General features: G+C 31.4%; 1 long non-coding RNA gene across 1 annotated transcript; it reads right to left on the bottom strand.

Annotated features, from left to right (window-relative positions):
* Positions 1-2619: 2619 nt before the first annotated feature.
* LOC129221942 (uncharacterized) lies at positions 2620-20026 on the bottom strand. Its single transcript, XR_008580554.1, has 3 exons — positions 18851-20026; positions 15418-15555; positions 2620-8686 (listed from the first exon to the last, which is right to left on the bottom strand). It is a non-coding gene; the product is annotated as an uncharacterized LOC129221942 (long non-coding RNA).
* Positions 20027-21551: the final 1525 nt, after the last annotated feature.

Genomic DNA, 21551 nt, shown 5'->3' with positions numbered 1-21551 from the left:
GTCAGCTTTAGAAATTTTTTGGGGAGAATCTCACCAACCTCTAATTTAACTAAAGACAGCAGCTTAAAATTTGGACAATAACTCATCAATTCTGAAACATTTCCGGAGGCTGGAAGAGAATCACCAAACATCTACGAAATGCCTAAATTTGCGTTTTTAAGACTCCAGTTTCAGAATTTCTTCTAAGTCTTCCTATATTACATCACTAAAAACAACCTAAAAGTTTTAAGACTTCAAATTTTTCAGACGAGAGCCCAAAATTTTCCTTACCCTTGAATCACCAAAGATAGCTTGAAGCAATTCTAAATATACTAGCTTCAAAATTTTTTTGTAAGAGAGCCCCTTAAATCCTTGAGATAAATTCACCAGGAGATGTCTTACATTTGTGTTTTTATTGGTTCAGTTTCAGATTTTTTTCTGGAGAGAGCACCCGCCCTATTTTTACACTACCAAAGACCATCCAAAATTTTAAGAGAACAAATTCGAAAAATTTTCGTAAGACCGCCTCCAAATACGTAAGTTATAGAAAGATAGCTTAGAGCTAAATTCAGTTGATAAGTTTTAATCCAGCTTCAAAAATTTGTCGGCAAGCCCCGAACCCCTCCACTATACTCATGAAAGATGGCCAACAGTTGAGTCTTTAAGGCTCTTGATTTTAATTTTTTCTACAAAGAACTCCTCTGCCCTTTACCTTAGTATTACTCAAGACAAGAGCCAGCCTAAAAGTTTTAAGACTTCAGTTGCAAAAATTTTTCAGGAGAGCCTCAGAATCCCCTCTCTCTAATTCAAACAAAGATAGCATAAAACAGAGCTTTTAAGACTCCAGTTTTGTAATTTTTTCAACAAAAAGGACCTCTCTCCAATATTTTTAACGTTACTAAAGAGAGCCTAAACTTTTTTTTTCCCGACTTCAGTATCTTTCAAAACATTCCAAGGGTTCAAACACTCCCAAGGACTCTTAAACCATTCCTCTTCATTCTCCAAACTTCAAAAATTGCCTACAATTACGTTTAAACAACCTCGTTCTCGAACAATTATAGACATTTTTGAATTTTTTCTTTAGAACGTGCCCCTGTTTAGAAAGTTGCCAGAAGTAGTGAAAAATAAGGACTTTCAAAGGGTTTTCAGGACCTTGAGCAAAAACTAAGTACTCTTTTAAGGGCCCTTATTTTTGAAAGTGAAAAATAAGGAGTTTCTGAGGACTTAGGGACTGTGGGAACCCTGCCCTGTATTCAACATTTTTGTTTATTGAAGAAATAATTATATTGTTTTTGTTCAATACTAAAATAAGTAGGATAAAAAAATATTCATTAAATATTTCAGACGCAATTTGATATTGTATCAAATAACTATATGCGAATTCAAAGGTACAGATGTGATATACCCCCCCCCCCCCCATTTGGCGACATCCGATTTTTTGCATAAAATTGAAATATTTTTCTCGCCTATTTGGCGATAATTTTTTAAGCATGGCATCCCGGGCGAAACTAACCTGTGTTTGGTAACCCGAAGGCAATCTTAGATCTGTTCAAACTTGTTTACTTGGATTGTTTACTCAGTTTCACGCAGGAGAGATACGTGTTGTTCCGTGCATTACAGGAAAGCTTATTTTGGGTTAGTTTAAATTCAGTAGTTGTATTTTGAAGTAAAAACATTAGAAAATGCCAGTTTCTTCAAATTTGAACGTTAATTAAAAGTTAACTCCAACGTGCCATTGTTATATGATGTATTGTTTTAGACTGAGTGTGAGGATTTATACCATAAAAAATAAGTTTATTTTAGAATTCAAAAAAAAAAACCTCCCGAAATTCATTGTTTTTACAAATCCTTGAGGGGTTCTTGTAGTTTTTAACTTTATTTTTACTGTACGTAAATTAATTTTACAAAAATATTACGGTTATTTTGTTCTAAAAGTTAATTCTTATCGATGCCACGAATTATTTAGAAATTCTATTTACGTGCCTCCTTTAGGAACTGAATTTCTGAAAATAAGTTGACTCCAGATTTTGAAAGCATGTCTGGATAGCGAATAAATGTATGGTATTTTTGTATTGTTTATGTTTAGGATGTTCTGTTAAGACATTTCTACATCGAAATTTGAGTAACTAAGCGCTTTTTTTGGCTGAAATAGTTATTGATTTTGAGGATGTTTTCCGCTTTCAACATCGCAATTTGAATCGCTTTGCTCTTTTTTAGCTATTGGTATATATTTCATTGATTTCAGTATTTTAAATAGTTTCTAGTAATTGTTCTTTGTGTACAAAAACTTTCTAGTTTTTAGTATTTTTGAAGTGTATATTCGTGATGTTTTTGTTGTGGTTTTGTTTTTGTTTTTTTTAAATATAGTGTTCTGAAATGCTTTGATCATGTTTTATCTGATTTTTTCCTGTTGGCGCTAAAAAAGCATCGCTAAGAACGCTGTATGACATATGTCGTCATACATCGTTTTCTTGGCGCCAACAGGAAAAAGTCGCCAAGGGTGGGGTATATCACATCAGTTCCGAATTCAAATAGACAAAAACAGACATTGATATGTGAACTCAAAACTAAAACTTTCAAGATTAGTGTAAACAATATCAAAATTCACACCAAGTCTTTTGAAAAACACTTTATTGACACATTCAAAATATGTAAAACAAAAAACCTGAAATAATTCATAGTCTGACATACAGCTTCCACTAATTAGATGCAATGTGAAATTATTAGTTTGCAATTCAGAACTGAATGTAAATGAAAAATAAAATAACATTATCATAATTCTTTCATCTGGATCAAGGTTGTAGCCTTAAAAAATTAAATTCACTTAAATAATAATTTTGGATTATGATGGTAAGAACAGAAAAAATAATCAAAAGATTCTTCCTTTGTCAAAATTAAATATTCAACTCCTGTATAAAACCTGTAATAAATTATAGTAATCTAAAAATCATGGCATACCTGAAGCACCAGTCCGACAACACTGCAGTTGAACTATCAATGACAAGTGTTTGCCTGAAATAATCCTATGTAATTTGGTTACATAGACTTTTTGTTGTCTAAATTATCCAGACTGTATTTCTCCCTAGTTGGTCCGAATATACAAGGTTCCACTGTTCTAAGCAATTCACCTTCTTGCCCATTCTTTAAAAATGGTCATGTGACTTTTTTTTTTCAAAGAAACATACTGAGGTAAAATTTGGTATTATTTCTTATAATCCAGTAACTTTGTCACTTGATGGGGGGGGGGGCTTGCATCTAGTATTCCTGATTTTTTGGCGAGTTGTTTATGATTATAGGTTCAATATTCCATCATTAAAAATAACTAAAAAGTTATGTACTATATTTCTATGACATATTAATACATCATCAATATAACAAAGTAATATAATATTCCTTTTTAAATTTTATTTTATGCTCATTAATTTTTTTGTAACGCAACAATTTCAATTCGTATTAAAAGTGCCTAATTAAATATTAAGGCAGAAAAAAGAAAATTTCTTATGACTGTGCATCGACCAATGCATTTTTTATTTCTGTATCATATAACTATTTAAGTAGCTAACATAAGAAAAATGAGTAAAATAGCTAATGCAAAATTAAACTTCTAACTTCACTAATATTGATAAAAATTAAATATTAGATATAAATAATGAAAGAAACCAAAATTTTAAGTCTACATATTGTGAGAACAATTTAAGAAAATAAAGAGTAATTTGGGGATGCATAGCTGCCAACATGCCAGCTTAAAAATTCTTACAATGTGCGAGGTGGTTACATTTCTACCCTTTTTGACCATCATAAAACAAAGTATTAAAATTTAAATTATTATAATATTTTCAAATCCTGACCTTGATTTGATTTGTGCTTTTATAAGCAAAAAAACATAACTTTAAGCATAAATAAATAAAATTTAATTTTTTTTGAACTTAAAATTTGAACTAAAAGTTGCTGGCTTTGCAGCTTTCATAAATTATCTAAAACTTGTTCAAAATAATTCTTCCGTTCGCAATTTATCATAAAATTAAAACCAAAATCCTAAAAATCGTACAAATCAGCCATAAGACCGTACAAAACTTCTGAAAATCTTACAATGTATGGCTAAATCGTACAACTTGGCAATAGGGAGATGCATTTACTATTTTGAAGACTTTAGTTTGACGTACCATAAAACATACAAGGCTTCCATGACACAACAGAGGCAGAAATGAGAAACAGAAAAAATGAGAGGGGGTGAGTGTCTTTAGACCTCTTCAGGATCCACTAGAATGTATGTGAGGAAGGGGAGGTTCCGAAAGAAACAAGATCAAGATTCATTTAAAACAACATATTGCTAAAATTTGCGGGGGTCGAAAAAAAAAAACTTTTAGAACTTAAAAAGTAGGTTGCGTTTGGAGTTTGAGATCCAGATCAATCATGGAATATATTATACACATACAGTATAACCTCGATTTAACGATTGTTAAGGGAGTGAAAAAAAAATTATCGTTAAATCGAGGAGCATAGACATTTAATTAAGTCAACCTGAACCAGAGAAATGTATCATTAAATTGGGAAAATTGTTGAATTGAGTACTATTAAATCGAAGTTATACTGTATCGTATTCCCCACAAAAAAAAATCAGAAATAGAAGTAAGGGGTGATGCATATGGTCACTGAACTAATAAGGCAATTTTAGAAGTTACTCCATACAAAGTACACTTTTCACCATACAAACAAATCAAACACTGCACACACAAGTAAAGGATAATTTTCATAAGTATCAATTGTAGTAAATTTATCCTGGATATACAAACAGGTGGGAATATTTCATTTTTCAGAAGCAAGTAGCTCTAATATTTTCTCATCCATCCATAACCTGAAGGATGGGCAACTTAAAACATATCGCAAATTTAATTAGTATTACAATTCCTTAACACATTGTGGATGGGTCACAAGATTTCTCGTGATTAATTTCTTCTTGCAATTGACTGGTTACGAGAGTTAACAGGTTTTACACACTGATAAATTTTAAGAAGCTCATACAAATTACAAGAGATTGTAGGAAAGTGCTTAAGACCTCAAATAAAAGATCTGTCATAACCTATATTTTTAAAGAAAACAGCAACTACATTTTATAACATGAGAAAAAAAGCTTTCAATCTCCACATATAAAATGCTCTTTTGTACCTAATTAAAAGGCATTGTTTTTCTTTTATTTTTTTTACAATAATATTTTTGATACAACTTTTTAGTTTCATTAACCTATCTTGTAGAAGCACAAAGATGCTAAGTGGGGTAAATGACAACATTAAATTAGAAGAATCACACTACAGATTTGAGCAAGGGATAATCATTAAGTAGTACAGGCAGCATGATTATGAAAAACTTTTGAAAACACAGCTGCTATGGAAAATTGAAGCTCAGGTATCTGCGTATCTGCAGAAATGAGTTTCAGACATGTGAGGAAACATGGTTGAAATTCCCCACTAATAGTAAAAACATTGGAATTTGCTTTTTTTTTTTTTTTTTTTTTTTTGCTTCATTTTCAACAGTAACCAAATATGCAAGTCTGTACAATCAAGCAGAATTCAAAAAAAAAAAAAAAGCAGATACTGCACTTCACCTTTTTACGACAGACAGAGTTTGAATTTTGCAAGTGTTTTGCTCAAAATATTTTAAAAACCATCCTTTTGCTTACTGCTTCATATTCTCCACCTCTTTTCCAGAACTAAACTGTTGCATAGCACATGCTACTGAGTGTCCAATTTTTTAAACATACAAAATAAATACAAGATTCGAAAAAATTGAAATCTCATACGCTGCCATTCAACTTTCAGTAACATACCTTCCATGTTGACAGGCAGTTCCTTCAGCATGTTACAGGTGATGAAAATTTAATTGAAGTATTAGAAATCTTCGAAGGTTCATAAATTCATTTTAATCCTTAAAATAAATAAGTTTTCAAAAAATTGGAGTTTGGAAAATTTAAAAAACAGAATATCATTAACTTATAGGAACACCATGCAGCACTTCGTTAAATAAGTTTGGCTGAAATACATTCTTTTAAAATATGGTACATCTTATAGCTGGTGTTGTCGTTACTTATGCCACTCGGAGATCTGAACCCAAGTAGCAATGCTACTTGATTTTAACACAGAGGGGTTACGGCTTCCATTTTAATCGAGCACCTATTTCTAGGTGAAAGTCTGATTTGGCTCAGACAGCTCGATAGATGGCAGCACCAGCTACGGACGGTTCAATAATTTAGAACCAGACCAGAAGCCGAATAACTTTCTGGTCTAGCACCCCTAGGGGTATCCTTTCCATTTGAACGACATTGTGACCACGAGCATATTTAAAGCCGCCCAGACACCATTAATGACGACGGTGGATCTTCAACCAGCAAGGATTGAACCTGGGACCCTCCGGTCACAAGTCCGATGCCTTACTGATCAGGCCACCACGGTTCTAGTTTTCACATTTTTTTCAAAAAGGGGCAGGGTGGAATTTTAAAACGGGCACTTTTTGTGAATCAAAAGGCACTTACTCAAGAGTTTTTTGGAACAACCAGGCATGCCTACCTTGGGGGGGGGGGGGGGGGAGACTGCGCCATTCAAATTTTTAATTGGTTGAAGGGTATTTTTCTCCTTTTAGGGGGCTGGCTCTTTGTGATACTTAAGGGGTGCACCCTTGCTCATGGGGGGATGGGGGAGATAGGCACCCCTTGGGACAACTGTGTATAGTGCGCATTGAATATGTTTTTTATGCATGAGTGAGGAGAAATATTAAATAAAAAAGTATCTATAATCCAGTGTTAATATTGCTCAATGACTAAAAAAGAAGTAAAACTTGATGGGTTTCTTTTTCTTTTTTTGCAATTCTCTTTTATGAAACACCCAAAATTGTAAGTCAAGTTGAAAATGATTTAGGTATTTATTCAGTAACTCTGAGATCCAATGTAAAAAAGTATATCAAAAAATATTCTTGTCATGGATAAAAAAAGATTGTTCTTTTCAGCACTTTTGTGCTTTTAACAAAAAATAACAGTAAGGGGAATTTTTTTGAAGGAGGTTTTTTTCTTTTGAAAACATGCAAAATTTTACGAAATTTCGGATCACAAAGACCCTTGCCCTAACCTCGTTTTATGGAAAATGAAATCATTTACTGATCACCACTGTCACTTGAAAATTTTCTGATTGGTTTCATTTGATTCCCTCTTTAAAAAAAAACGAACTTTTTTCTGCTCCTGCTTGGCAAGCATTTTAATTTTTAGTTTCTTGCTCCATGTGCAAGCTTTTTTTCCCCTCAAAATAAATAAATAAAATGGTTTTTAAAAAACGGGCAGGGCACTGTGCCCTTTGAAAAACGCATAAAAGGAACATTACTTTATGGCAAATATTCATAATAGAATTAAACTGCCATTGCAAATTTTGGTATTAAGAACATAAGTTGTTTTTGTAAAATTAAAGACATCTGACATTTTCTCTCTACAGTATTGCATTACATTCTTGGCATTTCTGGACATTTTTTCATTAGTATCTTTTTTGGTGCAGGGGCAGCGATGAGGATTTCGAATTGTTAGCCAGTAAATTAGCCAAATTTAGTAGTAGCTAGATTTTAAAAGTCTTATCCAAAGACTAACTAATTGTGTGATTTTAACATTTTTTTTCCTGTAGAAATATTTAATCAGAGAACTAAGTATAATTTTATTGAATATTAAATGCTAGCACTTACTATACTCTAAAGGTACAGCATACACTTAAGATAAATTACACTTATTTACGTTTATTTTTTTATTTATTTATTTATTTTTATTTATTTATTTTTTTTTTTTTTTGACAATCTTTTGAGGATCAGGGAGGTTTTTTTTTTTTTCTGGAAATTTCAACGAGCTCTGTTCGCCAATAAAATTTGCCACATCAGAATTTTAGTTTGCCAAATTTACGATTTTATCACATTTGGCGCAGTTGTGAATGCTTAGTGTGGTTCCTGAATGAGATACTTGTCTATTCAGTAAAATTTATTTAGCTGTAAGAAATAAAGATACTAATATTTGCAATGAAAATAAATTATGAGGAAGTTAAATCAACATGTGTGATCAACAAAATTGGATACTTTTACAATAGATATAGCAAGGTTCCATTTTTTAACTTTGAATTTTGTGAAGTTTCTTTTTAGTTGTTCAAAATGTTGCAAATGTTTCGTTTTCAGAGTTAAAATTTTGTAAAAAATTAAATTATCCAAATTTCCTCCTAAATGAACATTTGAAATTCAAATGAAGAAGAAACATTACAGTCAGACATATCTTTCACCAGTTCGAACAAATGTATCCAAATTTATGTTTATCAAGAATCAAGCTCAATTCAGAGATCAACAATAGGCTTCATTTGAAAACTAATAAACTTATGAAGCATTTTTTAAATTAATATCCAACATTTGATACCAATAAAAATTACATGCTAAGGCCATTTTTAAAACAGTTCTAGCGCTTTGTCTATTAATGCATTCATTATAAGGAGAAACTCTTAATCACATGGATGAAGAATTATAAGGAGAAACTAATAATTGAAAAAAATAGAGCTGATATTGCAAAAAAGAAAAAATATTTTTTAGAAGTGAACCAATCTTACCATCTGTTTCTTGTGAAACAAATGTGGCTGAAAATTCTTGAGATCAATCCAATACTTGTTACTTAACACAGGCAGGATTTCATGTCTTTAAGATTCAACTATTAATAGCAAACAAAGCACAATAAACAACATAGTTCTGAATACAATTTCGGTTTTAACTGTAGGAATTATTCTATACTATAGAACAGTATTTTCAACTATGATTGTCTATTACAAAGTGAATTTCCACTGATCTATTAATTCTAAACCAATCAATGTTATCTGATGAATCATCTACAGCAGTTAACTTGCCAGAGAAAATTAAAATCAACAGTTGGAAGGAAAAGTTGGCAAAGCAAGCTGTTTATTTCGGCAAATGAAATTTAAAAAGAAATATATTTCAGCAAACAATGTACTGCACCTGGTGAATACATTCATCCTTTGCAGATTGATTAGAAATTCTCACTTCAGTTTAAATACTGGCAAAGAAATTTCAAATTACATACATTGTTAAAACAGCAAAGCAAAGTCGTTATTAAAAGCTAAAGATACACCCAATTTTGATCAACAAGATTTTAAAATGTTGGTAATTCTTCAGGAAACAATTTCTTGAACTAACTTGCTCTGATTCTTATACAAGAGATTTCATTTTTAGCTATGTGTTGCTCAGAAAGGAAAAAAACTTGAACATAAACATTTGAACCACAGAGTGAAACATAAGAATAAGAAAACAACGCTTGAAAATTAAAAAAAAAATCAGAATTGTCTCAGGTTTTTATGAAAAATAAGGGTGCTGTGAGGCCTGAAAGAGGTGTAAAAACAGAAAAATCTCATATTACAAGTGACCAAATGTATGGTTAAATAATGGCAGTCTACATAGAGGCAACGTGGAAGTAAAATTAGCAAGTGCTCGATTTTTATTTTGAGATTAAAGAAGCACTTTTTCAGGTAAAAATTATCAGGAGTTAAAACAAAAAATCCGGAATAATAAGGGCTCTTAATATAAAAAAGATTCAATTTCAGAACTTTTTTCAGAAGGCATACTAATTCTGGTAAAAGATGAATGTTTTCATTGTTTTATCTACAGATACTGGAAATAATTTTCATTTAATTTCAATAGTAAATAATGGTTATTGGGCATCATATATATATGTGAGCCCCTCAGAAGTCAATGCGGTTAAGTCCACTTTTTGATTTTTTCTGGTTTTTAGAAATTTTGATGAAATAAATAACAATCTTAATTATTAAAGGATTTACTTGTTGGTTACTTTTTTCTAGGTTAGACAGCCCTTTTTTTAATAGCTTCTGAATATATTGTATAATCATTTCAGAAGCCATTGTGAATAAGTCTACCTTTTATCAATATTTTTTTACATAAACTTTGAAATAAAAATTAAATTCTTCTTCTTTCAATATTTGTTGGCAACACTGAAAAACAAGAAATTCATAGTTAATGTAACCGTTACCTTCTAATTAGAATTGTTTTGAGTTTTATGCATGTGCATCAGAACACAAAAATATTACGTTGAAGTGTGCGAAAATTGTGTTATCAAAAACATTAAATAAATTTTCTTTAACTGTGAAAACTCAGCTTTTAAAAGTAATAAAGATTTATTGTAAGGTTATAAAAACTAAAAATGTCAATGGAAATGGAACACAGTGAAAGTGATACGATATTTCATTCTAATTCAAGGAGAGTTAATCGTATTGATTCTGATACATCGCCAGATAACGAAGATACAGAAAATAATCAAAATAACGGAAAAGTTGGTAGAAAATGCAGAAGGAATCCTGGGAAATGGTCGAGAAACATTGAGAAACAAAACAGGATACAAGGTAAACAATATCAAAATCGAAATAAAAGAATACAGTCGTCCCTCGCTACTTCGTGCTTTGACTTTCGCAGCTTCACTACATCGCGGTTTTTTCTAGTTTTTTTTTTCCAAATATAGTAATTAACCTTTTTTATGCACTCGTATAAACTTTTTTTCTACAAAAGAATAACTAAGTTTATGTCTTTTAAGTAAGGTAAGCTTTTAATTAAGGTCTGAGGGGCTAGTTGTATGTGGAGGTATAAAATCGCAGAAGAAAGTGTAGGAAATTGCTATCTCATTTTAACTGTTAAGCAATAACTGGAAAGTATAAATCACTGTATTATTACTAGGGGATAAACACATCTGAAAGTAGTGTTCAACAATGCACTAGCTTTTTATGTTGTGTACGTAAATGTAGAGGGAAAGAATGGGGGCTCCTGCGTTCACTAACGGGCAATTGATTCATCATCGAACAAGTTGAGGTTTTTTCATAGTAGTGTGTAAGAACTGCATGTGTGTAGTTTATTTCCCAATAATTAACAGTGTGATATCTATTACATCTAAGATATCTAATTTTCTCATATTTTGTACAATATATTTCGTAATACAAATGTAATGGAGGTTAAGGGTGCTGTTTTATGTCAAAAATATTTCATACTAACGGGCGACTATATAATTGCTGTTCAAAGGTAGATCTGAAGGACCATCGGGGGCAACATATTCCAGGTAACAAAATAGATGATTCCCATGTAAGAAAACATAAGTTCCTTTCTTGCTATTTCAAGCCATTATACAAGAAGTCATAATCCCAGACGCAGATACTTAAATTCAGACTTTTCTATTGCAAAAATGTATAACCTGTATGTCGAACAATGTAATGAAGAGCAAATTATACCGGTAAAGGAAAAGTTTTATTACCATATATTTTCGACGAAATTTAACTTACATTTTAAGCAACCTTCAAAAGATACTTGTGCAAAATGTGATTATTTGGTAATAAAAAAACAATCTACAATAGACGAAGAAAAAAATGCAGCTGAAGTTGAACATGATGAACACTTGCAAAATGCAGATAGTGCCCGTAATAGTTTGGTTAATGATCGTAATAGTTTGGCTAATGATCGACTAAGAGCTTCAGACGAAATATACGTGCTTAGTTTTGATTTAGAAAAAGCATTACCATTTCCGAAACTATCCACATCAGTGGCTTATTACAAGAGAAAATTATATGTATACAATCTTGGTTGCCATAATTTAAAGACTAACGAAGGCTATATGTATGTTTGGTCTATAACTCAAGCATCGAAAGGTTCACAAGAAGTGTCATCGTGTTTAACTAAACACATTAAATTGCACGCAAAGGATTTTCAAAAAATGATAATGTATTCAGATTCATGTTCAGGACAGAATCGAAATACAAAAACTGTTAAATTGACTGAAATTGGTTCAGAGTGAAGATATAAAAGCTGAATCAATTGAGCTTAAATTTTTATTAAGTGGGCACAATTATTTGCTCAATGATGCTGATTTTGCAGTTATAGAAGCTTGTGCAAAAAAATTCCGTATATTTATAACCCTAGTGATTGGTATCATAATACAAAATAGTAAAAGAACCTTTAGAGTTGTCGAAATTAATCCACAAGAATTTTTTTCCACAAAACCATTGGAAGAAGTTGTTATCAACAGAAAAAAAAATCAACAAGTGGACTAACAGTCAATCGGCTTAATATGAGATGGATAAAATTGAACAGGTCAAACCCAAGCAGCATTAAGTTACGACTTTTACAAAACATTAAGGACAACACGTGGAGATCAAGATTTACATTTAAATAACTCGGAAGAAGATGATGTTTGTTATCTATCTATACATATAATAAAATAAGATGTGTGTGTGTGTTTGTGGCGCACATCCCGGGCAAACTTTAAGGCCTAGAAAGATGAAATTTGGTATACAGGTGTAGTTTTTGTCAAAAATGTGCACCTTGGGCTTCGACTTTCAAAATTTTAATTAGAAAAAAGTTATTTAATGTTCTATGTTATTTTTAACACTTTTAATACTTTTAACCTCACAGACCCCGAACCAATCACGCCAGACGGATATTTTTCGTACTATAGTGTAAAAAATTTAGTTTTAAATATGAGTGAAAAAATTTTGAAGATAGAGCACTTTTTGTAATTTTTATAGATTTTTGAAAAAATCTCTATTTTACATTTTTTCTGGGTTTAGTTTTTTTCCAAACCCATCCTGCGAAAAGTACTGAACCCTCAATTCTAAAATTTTAGTTAGTAATAGGAAAAAACATTTTGCCCTCTTCAGAAGAAAAAAGTTTAAAAATACGCAATGGTTTTTTTTTCTAATTTTTTTAATGCAGAACACGACCTGAGCTGTTCGCTTGACGGCTGAGTTCCGAATATACCTCAATGCTCAAATTTTGAATTGGTAGCCAATGGCTACCAGGTGTTCACAAAATGGTAGCCAAATCTCAAAAAATGATAGCCAAACTTTATTTTAGTTTAAACTATTTAATTTATTTTATTACGTTTATTTATTTAGTATGTGTGTATGTCATTGGCGTGGCAAAGAACGTTTCTTATAAAATAATAATTAAAAATAAATACGTAAATTGAAAATAATAAAAGAATAAATAAAATAAAAAGCGAGCTAAAAATAAAAAAGGAAAAGAGGGTTGAGGAAAAATTTTGGAGGGGGGGGGGATCGAACTTGGGGGGAACAGGCACCCCTGCCCAGATATTATTTAACACATCTTTTGCAAACTATAATCTGCATTAATTCATCTTTAAGCAAAACACATCACGATAAAAAAATAAATAAATAAAAAATATTATTATTATTATTATTAATTTTTTTCAGCTTTCAAAACTTCTAGAAACATTACAGCTTTCAACCAAAACACGAGTTAGTTCCTTGATAAAGAAAACAAAATACCAAAAACTTGAACAGAATGTAAAACCTAAACCATTTGCGATTCTACAAAATATTTTTTTGTTTTTACAAATGCATGCAGAATTTTATAAAAATCGAAGCCTGAGTGTCAAAAAATGAATAAATAAAAGAAAGGTAAACAATATAAAACAAAACGAAAAAAAACAGAAAATGAAATAAAAGATCCAGTAGAAGAAAAAAAGGGTTTCAGCTGTATTCTTTCCACCTTCTCTAGACGCAAGGGTGCCATTTTTGTTAATATTATTTATGTGTTTTATAAATACGATTGTACTTCTCTTTATTTATTTTGGAGCACACATTTTCCTCTTCTAACTGGTGAAAATAACAATCTACAACGCGGCGCCATTTTGAAAATTTACCGCGAAACTTAAAAATAACTTTTTTAAGGAGAAATAAAGTAAATAAACGGATATGTCCTCTCCTCCAGTAGATTTTATATTTTAAAAAGAAAAAAAAAGGAAAAACAAACAAAATTAAAACAAAAAATCAAAAATCTTGCAAAAAAAAATTTTTTTTAGCGATATCGTTTTTACCTTGTCTCGGTGCATTTTGACTCAAAGGCGCCATTTTTGTTTATTCATATGTAAATCAAATGTACAAGATTAAAATTCTTTTTATTTTGGAAAGGACATTTTCGTCTTAACTGGTAAAAATGAACAATAACAACGTGACGCCATTTTGAAAACGCGTAGTTTAAAAATACCGCAAAACGAAGAAATAGCGATTTGTTAAGGAAAAATAAAGTTGAAAAATGAATTTAAGATCAAAAAAGCATAATTTACTAAATTGGTGTATGAAATTTGTGTATATTTACGATCGCGTGTAAAGAAAGCCGAGTTTTCAAAATAGCATGTTCAATAGCAATCAAAATTTGCCGTTGTGATTGCGATTTTTGTTTTCTATTCAGAATATGAACACATAGCACAATTAGCCACAATTGGACAATACTCCCCTTCCCTCCTTCACCCCCGGCGATCCGATAGCCGAACTTTTAATGAACAAAAGAATTTGGGGAAAGGTCATATGTCAAGACTCTAGGTCAGGGAAGGTTGCATTGGCGAATGGTAGCCACATTGGCGACTGAAGTGAAAATAATGGTCGCCAAAATTTGAAAATTGGTCGCATTTGGCGACTGGCGACCGCGAGTTTTGAGCTTTAGTTCCGAACTTACCTCATCACATGATCCAACTGAAATCGTTTGCCTTCTCTTCACCTTTTTTTTAAAAGTTTTTTATTTTTTGCAAGCGCTACTTTTTGCACACTACGGGGAACATTGATCGATACCGCCACGAAATCTGTTTAAGCAGCCGCCGAAAGCAGCAACATTGACGTAAAAAGGCGAATGATAATATTGATATATAGAGCAAGACTGCTAGCGATGAATAAACATGAAACTTATAACAATAAATGTTATTTTATTATTTTTGCATAAATTTCTTATCTTTTTCAGCTGCCAAAAGGTATAAGTCCTAAAATTTTTAAGATGTTGTCATTATTTCAATAAATACTTACGTTTTTATTTACACATCCTGTATATATCTTGTCTTTTGCAGGGTTTACACTTCGAAAAAAGACTTTATACAATTTTCTAATTTAATTAATAAACCAAGAATTTTAAAAACTAATGTATCAAAAAATACTAATTTTCTCAATTTCTGTGTTTTGGACTTAACTGCATTGGCTTTTGAGAGGCTCATATATATATCTGTAGCAGATGAAAAGAGAAGAGAAATGAACTTTGAGAAGAAAAATTTACTTTAATACACAAGCTTTTCAGTATGTTCACCAGCCTTTTAAATTATTTTAAAGCTGAAAAACCGAGAAGGATAACTATTATCAACAATGACATGCAACAACTAACCATTGTATCAAACACTGCCAATTTTAGCCACACTATAAAGTCACTAAGGCTATAAGCATAAAACTTATGAGTCTAAATATTAGTATTTGACATAACTTTTTCTTGCATATAAATACAACAAAGGTTGGAACATGTCTTTGACAAAAATTTATGGAACACTAACTCGTAGCGTATCGTAAAATCATGGAATAAAAATCAGCGGCTATTTACCATTTTTGACTTCATTTGAAGCATGAAAACTCCGATTCCTTCCCTTTGATGTCACTATTAAACAAACGAATCATGCTGTATGGTGCATTTTTTAGCAGACTTATCAATTATGTCTATCACAACTTTCCAGTTCTGTTTCTATTAAAGGAATATTAAAACATTTTAAAGCACAAGTCAAAATATAAAGATTTTTTTTTTTTTTTTTTCAATTTCATTCACAGCATTTTTTTCATTATACTTTTCAATCATTATAGCAACATTTACTTCTGAATATTTCCCTGTATTTTATGCTGTTATATTTTATTGCTAATATATTATGCAGGGGTCGGTCCAGGATTTCTCAGAGTCCAATTTTTGAAAAGTCTGATAATTTTTGGGTAAATGAAATAATTTGAAATTTTTAAATTTAGATATATAGTAATGTGTTCTGGGGGGGGAAGGTGCATTGTACAGCGCTGTGCCATGGAAATTTTCAAGTGGGGGTTTGTTTCTCTTTTCTGGGGAGAATATAATTCCTGAAAGTTTTCATAGTATAGGAGGGGGGGGGGGGTATTACTTTTCTGGTGATAGGGGGCAACACTAATGAATCTATGTCTATGTATTATTTCAAAATGTTCTAAACTGTCCTTATCATACTAGAAATATTAACTTAAGACGTTATGTATCTAGGAAAAACTTAAAATAATTGAAAAAATAATAAAATTCAGACAGCACAACATTTTTAACTGTTAGACACACAATGTTCAAGAATATGGCATTTTGTATAAAGCTTTTCTATTTTGTGACATTTACAAAAATAAAAAGAAATTTCTTTTCTCTCCGTATTATATGAGAGAATTCCATAGTTTATTTCCATAGTTGATGCAGAAAAAATCGGTATATAAAAAAATTTCTTCAAAAAAATTTTCATTTTAGAGGTCTAAGACAAAACATAATGTTAATATCATTCGACAAAGAGTTGAAGCAAACAAAACGAAAAGAATCATTCAGCTATTAACTTTTAGGCCCTTTTAAGAAAGGAATTTTGTTTGAAAATATTGAGCTATGATTAAAAACTAAAAGAAATTTCCTTTATTTGCCTGCTAACCAAGCATAGTAATCATCAAAAATGAGTAGAATTCTAGTCTCACACTGGATGCTAAGAGATCACATTTTTTTCAGAATGAGGGCATCAAAATATAAAAAGGCTAATAAAAGAATTTACAATAAAATAATTTTAGAATGGCATTTTCAAGGTGTACATGATGAATATTGTTAATAATTACCAACATATTAACCAAAAATTTAAAGTAAGGAAAAAAACTACATTTCATTTTTAAAAAGTGGTTCCAAAAACTATTTGATCACACACGAAATATGTATTATTTTTCCTCTCTCATTTCAGATTTGCTTTTTCGACAAATAATTTGTGAAACAACCGTTTTGGTTAATCGTAATTTTGTGAGGGGTCTGTTAACGGACAAATTTCCTCTGGCCAGACCTCATATGTTATACAGTTCCAAAAAAAGAGAAGAAAGAATAATCACTTAAATTCTTTAAAGTTAAAATCATTCATTGAAGAAATTGTTACATAAAGGTATAGTCTGACCATGAATGATATGGAATTTACAAACGTCAAGTTGAGACGAGGCTATGTACATCAAGAAGAAAAATTTAAAATTTGATGCATGTGCTCCGTTAATTTCACATGACTCTGCTTAATTTAAAGGCTAACATACATCTGTAAAAGCTAGCATCATTAAAATTAATAGATGCATCCATTTCTGCTTGTAAACCAGATGTTTGGCTTTCCATTGCATTGATGGTCAGACTTCACCTAGATTGTCTTTTCAACGAAAACTTCATTTACACATCTTGTTGTCAAGTTTATAGTCCTATGTCAGATCAGTTCAAAAAAAAATTGCTGTTTGGTCCGATATCATGTAGTCTCACACTCATTTGAACTACTAAATAATTTTCAACGTTTTCTTAAAATGATATCTCTAAACAAGATCCCAGGATAGCTTTAGATTTCGTAATTCCATAACCTTTTTTTTTTAACAGGACATCAAAGGTCACTTTACTTAGAGGTGAACCATAACTAAAGCAAATATATTTTACAATGTGAATCAAGTACTCAGATTTTCTATATTTTCATAGACAGAAATTCACATCTGTTTTGTACAAATACTGCAAAAATTCCTGTCAATCAGCCAGTTATTTTTCTTTTATATAAAAACAGTATTAAATAATTTCTCATTGTGTAGTCAGGCTAATTTTTACTGGCATTACAAAAAAGTTTTTTCTCAAGCCGCTTGCAAAATACTTAAAACAATGTTTTGCCAAAGCTTAGTCGCAGCAACCTTGGTTTTGTTACAGGTCAATTTTGAAATGGACAAACCAGCCAACAACCATGAAACGGATTATAGAAATTAAATAAGACAATGCTGGTTGTTTAAATTTATTTCTTTGAGCTAAAATTACTTGGACATTGTAGTTACAAAATGGAAAAAATTTAACAAAAGTACTTGCTATTTAATTGTTGAGATACTCATTTGCTTTGTTTAAATGATTAAAAATTTTATAATTATAGCTCTGAGATAAAGCATTTGAAGGCAAAACGTAATTTGAACAAATTAATAAGCCAGGGGTTCTTAAACTATGCCCTAGGATGAGGTGAGGGGTGCCGCGATGTGTTTGTGGAATCAATGGGTGCACCAAATAGTTCCCAGTAAGTAAATAATCTTTTTATATACAGTATAACAATTCCCTACAACCTCTTTCATAGTCATCAAAAAGCCTAACTGATGAAAAAACGTTATCAAGAAGCCATTTTTAAGTACCAGACAATAGTGCAGCAAAAGTTGTTGCAGGAAAATGATGCCAACATCAATTGAACTTAGTTGACGGTTAATTTTGTTTCTACATGATTGGTTACCTGAAGTTTAACTGGAATAAAAATAAGTTGCATACTGTTCTTGAAACCTAAATTAGGTAGTTGACGAATTCAAAAAGAAAACTTTCGTTGTGTGCCCTCAATTTCTTACCCCCCTCCCCTCCCCCAGTACCTAGAAAAGTAGTTTGTAGTACGGTAGGACCATAGTTCCCCTTATTACTTTGCCTTATAACACTGGAGCATTTCGGAGGAGGATATGGCCCTGTGCTGCATATGTGCACTACACAGTTGTAGGAATCTCCCCCCCCCCCCTGAAAATAACGACTAATTAGTTGTTTACAAAGATGGACTAGGGTGATGTGAAAACATTTTAAATCTTCAAAGGGTGCCGAAAAAGTTTGAGCCCCCTGTAATAAGCAATTTTTTCTGTTTCAAGATAAAATCTTTGCTGATACAGTTAGAATAACTTCAAGTTACTGTTAAAATATATATAAAATCCAAAAAAAAACCCCTTATATTTGAAATTTGTTTGGTCAATACATTCAAATGTTTTTTTACCTAAGTCTTGAAAAAACTTGTCTTTTAACTGTAACTGATTGAACAATTAGCCAGATCCTCTCGGTAGCTTAGGCTTGGTAATGATGTCGTCACTTTTCCAATGAGTAATCAAGTTTAATCATAAAAAATTCTGAAAAAAAGCAAGATGTAATAGCACATTGCTGTATCAGATTTTTGGAGACAAGAGCCTGCTATACAAAATTGACCAGTTATGCTTTCTTGACCAATGTTGTCCTAAAATTGTACTGTAAAAGCACATATTTTTGTGAGCCCTAATTTTTGCCAACATCAAGATATTAGTGATTTCAAGAGCTGGAAATTTTGCGAATTTTATACTGAAGTGAAATAAAAGGTTAAAATATTTTGCATGGCTTAAATTTTTTGCTGCTGCAATGGGCTCACGTAAATGAGGGCTTTTACAGTAATCTCTCTGTTTTTTTTTTTCCAGTTTTGAGTATTAATCAAAGCAAAACCTGGGCCTTATTTTAATATTTTGGTTTCGATACAATCATTGTTCAGCAATTCCAACTACAACACAGCAACTAAAATGAAATTTAATTTCAATGAAAACAGTGGCGGCTCATGCCTTGAAAAAGTTAGGGGGCCAGATCATGTGTGGCGACTTAAGGTGCATTCGCACCCATTCCCCCTTTTTTAAATTTCTTTAAAAAATATTTGTTAAAATGAATAAAAATAAATTCAGTTTAAGCAAGGACAAGCCACAAAATACTTAAACTAGTAAGTACATCATGAAAGATATTCATGATTGCCAGAAGGGTGTTGCAAAAAAGTGTCAGGCCGGACTCTCTCTGGCCCCTCCCACAAGCCGCCACTGAATGAAAATCCTAAAGTGAATGTAATGTAAAGTTGTACAACTACTAGCCACACAAATGAATTTTGAATAACTGGTAGTTTGGTTAAAGGCTTACTATACATTAACATTGTTTTGAATAACAACTTTTGGAAGATAGTAACCCATTTTGAATTTTTTTTTTCCTTCTTTTTTTAGTTGAAGATTTTTAGGTTCAAGACAATTTCATGAACTACGCTAATAAAGAAAACAATTGTTGCCAGATATTACGATAAATTACATTGGCATTTCATGTCACGGAAAACGTGTATGCAGCAAAAAGTTGTCAAAAGTGATGGCGAATTTTTAAAGTATGGATTTGCATCATTAATTTACACTATATAATCAGAAAATAATTCAATGCTTTGCATACACAAACCCAAGAACGCTGTTATTTTTATTTTGCAGACAATTCAGATATATTTTTTAACTAATTGCTTGTTTGCCAATTTTGTGGTTCTTTCAGTTGATATTTCAAACTCGTAACAGGGATGAGAGGTCAGAGAGCAAAAAGAAGGAAATCCAATAAAATTTTTGTAAAAGGGATGATATCCAAAACCGCATCAAAATAGAACCTGAAAGCCATATTCAAAAATTCAATAAAAAAAGGCTAATTTACCAGTTTTAAAGGTAATACATATTTAATAGATTATAAGTAATAATTTTGTACAATTTGCTGCATTGTAACATTTCCTTTCAAAACTGTTTATTCCTAAATAAATCTAAACTTTGAAAAAGAGGCCCTGAGTTCTTGAACAAAGGGTTGGGGGAGTCAGAGGTCAATCCTGGCTGCTTCACACAATAGTGCGAAACGATTGGTTATCTTTTTCCTTGGCTTGGAACCCAAAATTTGTTTTTAAAAACTTCCTAATAAGCTTTCGGAATCAAAAGAACTTGCAGCTGCCTCATTTAATCATGAAATCTCAAAACTTTTAACCATAAAGCCTAAACGGTTTGAGATTCATCTTAAATATTTTTTACTTTCTTTTAAATACACAAAAAAGTAACCATGCGAAGTTTCAATAAAATTCGAGACTGTGGGTGCTATGCCACATTTTTTGATTGACTATTGCATTTCTTCTAAAATAAATTAAAGAAATAAAAATATTATTGAAATGATGAATAAAATAAGCAGATATAAGATTGCATATAATAAAAAACGAACCCCAACATTTAAAATAATAGGGAAGTTTTTGATTTTTCAATTTTATTTTTATATGATAGAGTAACATGTATGAACATCATAGGTGAAAAATTTTTTGCCATACGATTAGTTTTTTTTTAAATTAATTTTTAAAGTTCAGCCGCTTGTGACGTCAAATGGCATAGGAAGTGATGTCATGGGAATCTCCTCCCATATTGGAGAAGCCGAAGGTCACGCATTCGACTTCGAAGACGAAATGTAAAAGGCTTATCTCCTCACGTTTCGGGAACATTAAACCTCTCGGAAATATTCGAATATCATCATTGATGTTACACGAGGAAGATTATTTAGATTGTGCTTTAACGAATCCGGTTTCCATAGTGTGTTCAAAAGGATTATTGAATTTCTAAAAAATAAAAATATCAGCGTGCTCAAAATGTCCCTAGCGAAAACAAGGGATCTTCGGCGGAAGGCTGCCCATTCGCGCCCTGTGACGTTTCAGAAGAGCGCACTTTTGAGCGTGGGTTTTTAAAACTTCATTAAAAATCAACCAGGGTATTTAAAATTTGGTGATGGTGAATTTTTTAGTTTTGAGGGTCAAATGAACAATATCTCATAGCCAAAATATGAACATTTAATAGGTTGCAACTTCCCTATTGAAATACTTGCAGGATGCAAAAAACCTAGGCATGAAAATTTCAGCACAA

Source organism: Uloborus diversus, chromosome 5 (assembly GCF_026930045.1).
Source record: "Uloborus diversus isolate 005 chromosome 5, Udiv.v.3.1, whole genome shotgun sequence".
Taxonomy (NCBI): domain Eukaryota; kingdom Metazoa; phylum Arthropoda; class Arachnida; order Araneae; family Uloboridae; genus Uloborus; species Uloborus diversus.
This window is presented reverse-complemented; position numbering and strand designations above follow the sequence as displayed.